The sequence below is a fragment of the Chrysochloris asiatica genome, unplaced genomic scaffold (assembly GCF_000296735.1).
Source record: "Chrysochloris asiatica unplaced genomic scaffold, ChrAsi1.0 scaffold00043, whole genome shotgun sequence".
In the NCBI taxonomy this organism is placed as follows: domain Eukaryota; kingdom Metazoa; phylum Chordata; class Mammalia; order Afrosoricida; family Chrysochloridae; genus Chrysochloris; species Chrysochloris asiatica.
In genome coordinates this window covers 12,441,098-12,441,723 of record NW_006408561.1, presented here as the reverse complement: position 1 = coordinate 12,441,723, position 626 = coordinate 12,441,098, and positions in this window count along the sequence as shown.

Here is a 626-nt window from a genome sequence, read left to right as displayed (position 1 = left end):
CAAAAACCTATGCACCCGGGACGTCAGGAAATCACTTCCTCGGCCCTCAGGATCCATGGCTTCACAAGCCTGAGGAGGGCCCTGGAAGTTGGAGTTCCGTCAATGTTGTCACAGGGCCACAGTTTCTCAAGGCCTGCATATGCCGTCGCCGCATCAATGTAAAGAAAACAAAAATCCTCATCACTGAACCAATAAACAACATTCTTAACAATGGAGAAAATATTGAAGTTGTAAAAGGCTTCAATTTTCTTGGATCAACCATCAACACTCACGGAAGCAGCAGTCAAGAGATCAAACAACGTTTTGCATTAGGCAAATCCACTGCACAAGACCTTTTGAAAGTATTGAAAAGCAAAGATGTCAGCTTGAGGACTAAGGTGTACCTGACCCAAGCCATGGTATTTTCAATCACCTCATATGCATGCGAAAGCTGGACAGTGAATAAGAAAGATCATAGAAGAATTGTGCATTTGAGTTATGGTGTTGAAAGAGAATAGTGAAAGTACCAGGGGCTTCTAGAAGAACAAAACTCAGATCTGCATTGGAAGAAGTGCAGCCAGAGTACTCCTTGGAGGCCAGGATGGCCAGACTTCGTCTTTTATACTTCAGACATATTGTCAGGAGTG